General features: G+C 36.5%; 1 long non-coding RNA gene across 1 annotated transcript in view; it reads right to left on the reverse strand.

The window, feature by feature from the left end:
* Positions 1 to 6,859: 6,859 nt before the first annotated feature.
* Positions 6,860 to 10,587, reverse strand: part of LOC149133795 (uncharacterized) — a 4,364-nt gene continuing 636 nt past the window's right edge. Inside the window, exons 1-3 of the long non-coding RNA XR_016243307.1 lie at positions 10,420 to 10,587; positions 7,068 to 7,178; positions 6,860 to 6,957 (exon numbers count right to left, since the gene is read on the reverse strand). The exon at positions 10,420 to 10,587 is cut by the window's right edge and continues 636 nt beyond it. This is a non-coding gene — a long non-coding RNA (uncharacterized LOC149133795). The remainder of the gene's footprint in view (positions 6,958 to 7,067; positions 7,179 to 10,419) is intronic.

The following is a 10,587-nucleotide window of genomic DNA, read 5'->3' on the forward strand; positions in this document are numbered from 1 at the left end:
ACGGCTACTCAACTGTCAGTTCACCGTCAGTCCACTACTACCGCGGTCAGACTACCTCTATTTATATGTCTTGGTCGAGCCTACGTCTTCGCTTGGGTGCGTCGACACAACATTTTGTTTACGATTTATACATACATACACACGTACGTACGTACATACGTATATACATGCATACATCTTTTAATCAGCAAGTGTCGAAGTCCTTCACTTGACCAAGTTTGCATACATGAGTCTGATAGCATTATAAGACTTGGAAGGCAACTCCTTGAGCAACATTCTTTGTTTGATAACCTAGAATACATGCCCAAAGAAGTCTCACGGCACTATCGCAACGTATCATCAGATGAAAGGATGAGCCTATATGAGCAGAAAACTCTGCATGGATATGTTAGTAAAAAGCTCCGCGATTATAGTAACATTGATCATAGAAGCAGTCTATCATGGACCAATAGCCGGATTACAACTTCCCACTTTGAAGGGTATGCGTTTGCAATCCAGGAAAGGAAATATCAACCAAGTACTTGATGCACAAAAGGGATAGTGATGCATGAAAAAGCAGTAACACGCGACAACTGATGCAAACTTTGTGGAGTTAACACGGAAGATATCACTCACATCATAAACAGGTGTCCGAAAATGTCATCACGGTATTATCTACCGAGTCGATCAAAAGCTTACATAAACTTGAAGGCCAATTCATACTGAAAAGAAACCAGATCAGTAAATATAGGTATAGTGTAAGATATATAAGATATATATATATATATATATATATATATATATATATATATATATATATATATATATATATATATATATATATATATATATATATATATATTAGCAACAGAGACAGTACTAAAAGCGAGAAGTAATATTTATTCCCACTTAAACGAGTATGTTCTGTTAGAACAAGCTATACTACGGTAGATACCATGAGAGAAACCCACATATTGGCTTTTGGTGCAGAATGCACGCTTGCTAGTTTATATCGTCAGCGGGGAGATAAATGCTCACCAACTCCAGCGCCGAGACCTCTAAATAACGTTTAAGTGGGAATGAATATTACCTCATAGTGTAAGAGACAATCTTAAATACAATCTACAATAAAGAGATTCAATGACTAGAACTGGTGATCAAATTCTTTCTTAAATGCTTACTTTGGAGCCGGAAGTCTGCTTCAGGTAGGAGAAAACGAATCGTTATTAGAACATATTTGAATATAGGAATAATAAGTTGTACGCGTGAAAGTTTCCTCTTGTTACTGACTAAAGTGCTAATTATAAAAGATGAATTATATGGCAACTCATTAAATACACGAATATGTATGTATGTATATATGTGTACGTATGTATGTATATACTATACATATATATATATACAGTATATACATACATACGTACGCACATTCACACGCACAGACATATATATGTATACATACGTACACACATACACAGACACACGCGCACTCAGACACACACGCATTCGTACCTATGTTGGTATCTCACGTTGGCACAAAGCTACAACGATATACCTGAGGGGTATAATTGATTGATTTGATTCCAATTTATGACCGGTGCTTAATTTACCGAACCCCATGAGATACAAATGAAAGGCTAACTTGACGGCAGCGAGATTAGCAGTTGGAAATGTATAACAGAATCAAATATTGCAATCTATTTAGGTCTGCGCTTATCTGATTCTGCCAAATATATCTCTGCAGAGCTATGAAATATTTCAACTACTCTAGCATCACATTTTTATTCTACTCTGAGGGTGCCTCTCCCTCCGTGGTAGTCCAAATTTGCAGGAAATGGCAGTAAAAAAAATCTCCTCTAAAAACACGCCCCTGACGTCTTTAGAAAGGAAGAACAAATTGGATGAAATATACCATGGGGTGGGGGAAAGAAGTAAAAAAAATGGGAACAAAAAACGGGCTGTTAATGGATGGAATGAATTTGGTCACAGATCTGAAGGGTCATGGTCGAACTGATGCTAAACAACAACAACAACATCAACTACTACTACTACTACTACTACTACTACTACTACTACTACAACTGCTGCTGCTGCTGCTGTTACTACTACTACTACTACTACTACTACTACTACTACTACTACTACTACTACTACTGTAGTTTTACCGACCTATTGCTATAAGCTTCAAATGAAACAATCATTTTTTTTCCTCAGTATTCTTGGTCAATCAGTACGTTCCCCCAAATATCATCCTTCAGTGTTGTCGACAATTAAAGTTAAACCTCCTCCCCTGCGTCGCCGTCGTCCTCTTCCTCCACGTCCTCCTCCTCCTCGTCCTCCTCGTCCTCCTCCTCCTCCCCGTCCTCCTCCTCCTCGCCCTCTTCCTCCTCGCCTTCTTCCTCATCGTCCTCCTCCTCGTCCTTAGCAGCATGGCGTATGTCTTTACGTTCTGAATTCAAATTCCACCGAGGTTGATTTTGCCTTTCACGATCGATAAAAGGAGTGCCGGTCGAGCATTAGGTCGATGTAATTGACTAACCCACTTCCACGAACTTGCTGGCCTTGTGCCAAAATGTGAAGCCGTTAATTTGATATATGTATTGAGGCATGACTCTGTGGTAAGATATTAGCTTCCTAACCGCATGGTTACGCATTCATTCCCACTTCTGTGATATGTTGTAAAATGAAAGGGCGAATGAAACCTTTGTAAATGGATCTAGTAGACGGAAAATGAAAGAAGCCCGTCGCGCGCGCGCGTGTGTGTTTGAGAAAGGGTCTGTTCCCTAACGCTTGGCAACCGCTGCTGATGTGTTTATATCTCCGTAACAAAGCGGTTCAACAAAAGAGACTGATAGAACAATTAAATACTGGAGTCGACGTGTTCTACTAAAACCCCTTAAGGTAGTGCTCCAACATGGCCGCTGCGTAAAGAAGATAAAAGATAAAGATATTTTGCCTCGCACACCTACTGTCTTAAAGCAATACGATCTTCTATAGAACAGCCTTAGTAAACTTTGTAGAATAAAGTAATGATACAACGGATAGTATCACTGGATACTAGTTCGAAACCATTCTTAATTCCTTATTGGCGATTCGACAAGAACACGAGAGAAGTCCTTTGCAAATTGAGGCCACGACTCTGTTTTAGTAGAATGCTTAAAAGAAAATGAAAGATGTCCGGGGTAGTGACCTTTTCATACCTTCCAGCCTCACGGGATACATGTGGTTGAGAGGTAACGAGAGATTGTTTTCTCATCAAGCCAAAAACCTAATCAGAATGTTTGCGATGGAATACATTTTCCTAAGGCGCCATGGGAAACAGGTGGTAGTGTTAAACTAGGCAGCTGTTTGGCCTACAATCACCAGTTTAACTCATACACACACACATATATATCTCAATGCATGCGCTCGCACAAACAAACACATATACACACACTCACACACGCTCACACGCACATATGTGTGTGCGAGCGCGTGCATTGATATATACATTACTAAATACATGCACGTATATACACATAGAAACGCACATATATTCGCTCAGGTCTCTGATATTCGTTATTTATTTTGCTAATGTGTTTGCAGTGTCTCCAGTTATTAGGTAAAACCTAGCCTACTTGGAGACCATAGTTAAAAGCTCTTAGAATCCTGTCACAGGTTAAGAGTTTCAAAGTATTTATAGCGAAAGACATATCCGTAAATATATCTAAAGCTTGTAACGAACATTTTGAGAATTTGCAATTCTTTTTCTATCCTTTTTCTATTTTTTTTTTAAATCAAGAGGAAAGGCAGTGTCCATAGTAATTTTTAGGACCTGCGAGATAAGTCTCAATGAAGAAGGACATTTTCTATACATGGTTCAAAAGTTAGCAACCGAATGGATTTTACTTTAGGTGCCAGGTGATGAAGTTAAACCGAGTGACGGTCCAAGCCTACAACGTTAGAGATTTTCTCTTTGTAACGGAGGGCATAGAATTCTATGGTGTTGAACATGTTACTGCCATTTTCACGATCATAAACGAAATCTGGGAGGGGCGTGTAGCTAAGTTGTTCGGGTGTTGCACTTATGATCGTAAGATTGTGGTTTCGATTCCTGAACCGGGCGATACGTTGTGTTCGTGTGTAAAACACGTCATTTCACGTTGCTCAACAAAAAAGAGAAATCATGTGACGAACGGCGTCCCGTCCAAAAGTAAATACATACCTATATACGCCACAAAATCCGGTCTTATTAGCCTACGGCTCGGAAGGGACTTTTGATCTTTTTTTTTTTTTGTATACAACGCCCAGATCTTATTAGAGTGCATAGATACCTTTCTTTGTCCTGATTTTCAGCATCGCTTTAAAAGTATCGCCTTAATCACTGCTGCATATACACAGTTATTCATATTTTTCTATGTCTGACAACAGTATAAGTAAGAAGTGGGGATCAAGAAGGATACCCTGTGATAACTCACGTAGTGACACAGTCTTTTCAAATACATTCGCTGGTGGCCACCGCTATATGACTTCGAGCTTTTCAGGAAATCAGTGACCCAAATGTCCAATGCTAACGTTTTCAATCTTGTAACATAAGCGTCTATCGTTATCTCTATCGCACTTAGGTTTTCGTAAAATCAAGGTATACACAATAAACCTGGAACCAGATTACAGACTTTTCAGCAGTATTTTGTTGTGCTATTATAGAAGACGTGTCAGACAGTGCATTTTGGGGCGTAAAACTTTTTGGGTGTTATTATAAAGTTCCTGTTTGTCTAAATAGTCTATTATCATTCTACCTATAATTCTTCCCGTATGGGTTTGTGTGAATAAATAAATGAATGAACACACACACACACACACACACACACACACACACACACACACACACACACACACACACACACACGTAAGTGTTCAAATGTATGTATATACGTATGAGTGTGTATGTATGTATATTTGTATGAATATATAGGTGTATGAGCGTGTGCATATGTGTGCGTACACACGCACACACACACACACACACACACACACACACACACACACACGTAAGTGTTCAAATGTATGTATATACGTATGAGTGTGTATGTATGTATATTTGTATGAATATATAGGTGTATGAGCGTGTGCATATGTGTGCGTACACACACACACACACACACACGCATATATATATATATATATATATATATATATATATATATATATATATATATATTCTTTTATTCTTTTAATGGCTTCAGTCGTAGGGCTGCGCCCACACACGCGCACACATACACTCATACGTTCACACAGACACATACACGCACACACACACACACACACACACACACACACACACACACACACACATACACACACATATACACATGCATCTGTTTATGTTAATGAATGCTTATGTCTGCGTATCTATACTTATCGTTAAAAGTAGCAATAAATCAGAAGTCCTGTCTGTCGTTTTCTCTTATATGTGTTAAACATATCATCATAAATGTTGTGTGTCAAATGGAAGTCGTTTTATAAAAATTAGAAGACATGAGTGGGAACAGTTGTAATATATCATTAAGAAGAATAAATCTGACATGTTATTTCTATTTTTTTTTCTCTTTTCCTAATACTTCCTTTTTGTTCGTTATTCTTTGATTTCTGAAAGGGTGGAGTCTTAAGGTAAGTTCTGTTATTGGATGTTGATTTTGTTATTGTGTCAGTAATCATTAGGGTAACTTTCTTTTTTAATACCCGTTTAGTATTTATTGTTGTTGTTTTTTGTGTTACTGATGTTGTTGTTTTTAGTGTTACTGTTGTTGTTGATGTCGCTTTTATTTTAAGCTCAAGATTAACTTTGAATCAAGCAGCAGGCTTTAGATAAAAAAAAAAAAAAATTTTAAATTAGCACCGTAACCAGGCTGTAGTGATTTAAGAATCATGTAATCCAACATGTTCTTGTTTGCTTCATAGGACGTGACTCGAGGTAAATAGAGTTGCTATTTCTAACAGATGGAGTAATCAGAAAGAGTCTCCCTAATTAAGTAGTAAAACTATGAAGAGGAACACTACTCATGATTTTTATAGGCTTACCTATAAGAGATCGATACGATTGATATTTACCTAATGAGATCGATACGATTGATGTTAAGTTTCGTGAAATTGGGGATAGGTGAGCTATGCTGCAAACCTTGGTGCATCATCATTATTATCGTTACTACTACTACTACTACTACTACTACTACTACAAATACTACTACTACTACTATTATTATTATTTATTATTATTATTTATTATTATTATTATTATTATTATTATTATTATTATTAAGGCGATTAGGTGGCATAACTGTTAGCACGTCGGGCAAAATGCTCTAAGCAGCATTTCGTCCGTCTTTAAGTTCTGAGTTCAACTTCCGCTGATGTTGACTTTGCCTTTCATCCTTTCGGAGTCGATAAATTAAGTACCAGTTGAGTAATGGGTCGATGTAATCGAATTACCCCTCTCTCGAAATTGCAGACCTTGTGCCAAAATTACTACTACTACTACTACTACTACTACTACTACTACTACTACTGGCAGCAGCAGCAGCAGCGCTATATAATTAAATATTAGTGTTTCCTAATCTGGGGTTTACCGCAAATTTGAACGAGACGACATAAAAATTAAAAAGTTAGGAGTGGGGCAGTGTCGTTGAAGTGGGACACACAACCACCACTCTGTTTCTTTCTAATATTTTCTATTATTGTCAATTTACTCTTTCAAATTTATATACAAAAATATACATACACATAACACATTCTGTATATCTCAATTTCCGTCGGAACAGAAAAAAAAACAAAAAACAAAGATTCATTTGATTGCTCGAAAATAATTTATCATTGATGAATTGAATTAAATATTATATTACTGCTTTGAAGTATATACATCCGGTGAGAACCTTCAGCTCTAATTGCTTGCATCGCTTCGTTGAACTTTGGGCGAATGTTGTAAGAGTTCTGAGTGGTAAGCTGGTTGGAAAAGAAATCCTAGATGCTAAATGTGATACTACTTTTTAGATATATTTGAGACGATAAATTTGCAGAACAAACAACTTCTCAGTAAGAATATAAATATTTACATTTGAAAAGAGGTTACTAGTGCTTTCCTTGGCAAGTCTAATCTATTCAGGATCAATAATGAGCGATAGGTATTGATGCATTTTCGAACCCTCGTCACCATTCAGGAGGAACTGCAAAGAATATATTTTAGTGTACGTTGAGCACTTGAAGAAATTACACAATGATATTGAAATTAGATGAAATTTTTTCTGGGTGGCTGTGTAGCAAGAAGTTTGCTTCCCAACCACATGGTTGCCGGTTCAGTCCCACTGCGTGGCATCTTGGTTAAGTGTCTTCCGATGTAGCCTTGGGCTGACCAAAGCCTTGTGAGTGGATTTGGTAGACAAAAGCTGAAAGAAGCCTGTCACATATATACATACATACATACATATATATATATATATATATATATATATATATATATATATATATATATATATATAGGGAGAATTTCCTCGGGAATTGAAAAAGTCTTTAACATTTCGAGCCTACGCTCTTCCACAGAAAAAACAAGGAGAGAAACACCGAGAGAATAAAATGTGTGTAGTGATCAGCGATCTATCATGGCGAATATATATATATATATATATATGTATGTATGTATGTATGTATGTATGTATTTATGTATCTGTGTGTCTGTAGTTGTCCTCCCACCACCGCTTGACAACCGATGCTGGTGTGTTTACGTCCCCGTAACTTAGCGGTTCGGCAAAAGAGAACGATAGAATAAGTACTAAGCTTACAAAGAATAAGTCCTGGGGGTTGATTTGTTCGACTAAAGGCGGTGCTCTAGCATGGCCGCAGTCAAATGACTGAAATAGGTAAAAGAATAAAGAATATCATGCTGGAAGTCAGAGCTATTTGGTACAAATGCAGATAATGTTGACATCAGAGTAGAAGAAAGCCTTATAAAGTTGCAGAGTAATCAAACTGCTGATGATATATTTAATCACAGGTTCAATAACTTATGGATGTGAGGTGAAATTGCTATGGCGCTCCCTTTGCTTTGGCAAGAAGTAAAATTATATATCATTGCTTTTCCTACTTCTTACCGAGTTGAGATTGGTTTTAACCAAATGTTTGTCCTGCTGTCAAAAGCGCGTAATCACTTTAAATTGTAAGCACAAGCGATCTTCGTTCATTTCTGGTAATCATGGACCATGATATCGTAAAACTTGCGAAACTGCAAGGATCTCACTGAATAAATATATGTAATAATGATACATACCCTTTTTCTTTTTCTTTTGCTAAAAATTATATTTTTGCGTTAAAAATAGTAATCGTTTTGTATTAGTTATTAATTTTCTGGGTTCAACGGAAATTTTTTGTGATGCGTTTTACATCAGAAAAAAAAAGGTTTGATTTTAAATGGTTGTTTTATTGAAACCACAAATTATTTTTGTCTTTGTGAATAAAGAAAATAAATGTGCCATTAATAGACTCTGATATTTTCAAGGAGTCTATAGCGTTAAAGATAGAAAATAAGTTATCTTTAAAAAACGAAAAATATTAATACAAACTTTTGCTAAAAATGTGTTTCCATTACAAATTAGTCGTTTTAAAATCTTCATAGAAATAAATTTTATGGTTAAAAACAGGCGTTTTGCGATCACGTGGTTTCGGCTTCAATCCCACCGCATGGTAGCTTGGGTAAGAGTCTTCTATAGCCCTGGGGTCACCAATGCCATGTGAGTGAATTTGGTAGACGGAAAATTTGTAGAAGCTCGTCGTGTGTGTGTGTATGTTTGTGTGTGTTTGTACCCTCACCACGGCTTGGCGATCGGTGTTGGTTTGTGTGCGCCTCTCGTGACTTAGACGTTCGGCAAAATAGACCGACGAAATAAGTATGAGGATTAAAATCAAAATAAGTCCTGGGGCTCACTTGTTCGACTACTTTGAAGAAAATAAAAGATGATAAAAGTAATTTAAAGCAATTCATATCTAAAATTTCATTATTTCATGATAAATTTTACAAAATTTGTTCAGTTCTATATTTAAGAGACGAGGAATTATGTACATTATTTACATTATTTACATTTGACAGGTATTCGTCCTCGTCTTGTTTGTTGTTAACACAACGTTTCGGCTGATATACCCTCCAGCCTTCATCAGGTGTCTTGGGGAAATTTCGAACCTGGATTCTCATTCCTAAGGTATTTTTCGATGTTATTATTATTATTATTATTATTATTATTATTCAGGTCACTGCCTGGAATCGAACTCGGAATCTTGTGGTTAGTCGCCCACGCTCTTAACCACTAAGCTATAATAATAATAATAATGATAATAGCATCGAAAATACCTTAGGAATGAGAACCCAGGTTCGAAATTTCCCCAAGACACCTGATGAAGGTTGGAGTGTATATCAGCCGAAACGTTGTGCTAACAACAAACAAGATGAGGACAAATATCCATCAAATGTAAATAATGTAAATAATGTTCAAACTTTGTTGTTTTAAAGATTTTTAATTTTCGCAAAAGCGGTTTGTTTCTTTTATTAACCATTTAGTACAATATAGAAAATATTTTTTCTCTGACAATGTCTAGGGCACCACAGTAAAATTAAAGAATCCAAAAGGCCTCGAAACGACTCCAATGTTTGTTTTACACTTATTATGAAGCAAAATAGCAGAGCACCTTTCATATGATACGATCTCATATCTTATATCATTCAGTCAATGAGGAAATTGACTTCTTTGCGTATCTAGCACGTAGAAGTAGACAGTAAATGATTTTTCATTGTTGATAAATTCATCATGTAGCTTTGCTTATTTCTCTCCCAGCTGTATACTAATTATAGAAACTAATTAGCAAGACTATCATATAATAATTATGTAGACATCAAGTGGTCCATTCAAATGGATTCACGTGTTTATATAATTTTCATCTTCATAAATATATAATTAGACGAACGTAGCAACCTATTTAGTACACAGCTTGGTAGCTTGACTTCAGCTGTCAGTCAAACTTACCACCCAGATAGATAAACGGAATGATAGACAGACCGAAGAACAAGCAAATAGACATGCAAACATAAACAGACTTACAAATCGATCGATCAATATAGAGAAAGAAAAATATTGAAAGTCTCGGAACTAGTGATGGCTTGCATTGGTAAGAGTCAGTTCAGTGAAGTTCATAAAATAGAATAAGTTGTATTCCACGTAGAAGACAAATCTAACATTCCAAGACAGGACTTAGGAGATATGTGGAGAAAGGTGCATTGGAAAGCTGAAAATTGGTTTTAAAACTATGAGAAACTAAACAGAAATGACTGGCTGGTGGGCGGAGAAATGATGACAGAATATCAATGAATATAAAAGATCAGGTGTGAAATACAGGTAGATGATTAAAAGAAATATTCACACTCACAGTTTAGTCTCATATCAATCCTATGCGAACACACTTAGAATCAACGGCATTTCATGCACAAACATCTCGTGTTACTTTCCTTCTAGGTATGGCTTCAGGCATAGACAGCTGATTAAGAAATTCGCCTCGTAATCTTGAGGTTTCTGTTTCAGTCTCACTTTGCGGCAC

The sequence above is a fragment of the Octopus bimaculoides genome, chromosome 10, assembly GCF_046866305.1.
Source record: "Octopus bimaculoides isolate indiv1 chromosome 10, ASM4686630v1, whole genome shotgun sequence".
NCBI lineage: Eukaryota > Metazoa > Mollusca > Cephalopoda > Octopoda > Octopodidae > Octopus > Octopus bimaculoides.